The sequence below is a fragment of the Gavialis gangeticus genome, unplaced genomic scaffold, assembly GCF_001723915.1.
Source record: "Gavialis gangeticus isolate Ggan-Ray unplaced genomic scaffold, GavGan_comp1, whole genome shotgun sequence".
NCBI lineage: Eukaryota > Metazoa > Chordata > Crocodylia > Gavialidae > Gavialis > Gavialis gangeticus.
In genome coordinates, this window is record NW_017729033.1 from 62,717,524 (window position 1) to 62,717,937 (window position 414).

At 51.2% G+C, this 414-nt stretch overlaps 1 protein-coding gene across 7 annotated transcripts in view; it reads left to right on the top strand.

Annotated features, from left to right (window-relative positions):
• Window positions 1–414, top strand: part of LIMCH1 (LIM and calponin homology domains 1) — a 344,316-nt gene that overhangs the window by 323,775 nt on the left and 20,127 nt on the right. The window lies entirely within an intron of this gene.

Sequence of the window (414 nt, forward strand, 5' to 3'; positions counted from 1 at the left end):
GCTTCTGTTCCATCCAGGAGAACACAAAACATCAGGAGACTCTCCCTGTGCCTGAAGAAGGGTATTTGCTAGTGCTGTGCAAAGCTTTGGTAGCTGATTCGATTCAGAGGAGATTCGGCCCAACTGGGGACCAAATCTCCAAATCCAAATTGAATTGGGAGACCAATTAAAAGCTCTGAATTGATTCAAAGCATCCGAATCAATTCGGAAAAGATTCAGCCACTTTAAAGATTCAGCCATAGACTAAACAGGCACCTGACACAGCTTCCTCCAGCTGACAAGTCTGGGGTTGGGGGAGGAGGAAGGGAAGGGGTATGGAGGAGGAAGGGACTAAGGCTGGGGATGGGACAAGCTGCCAGCTGGGGTGGGGAGGCGCATTACACGGGGTGAGGTGGGGGGGATGCAGTCACAGCA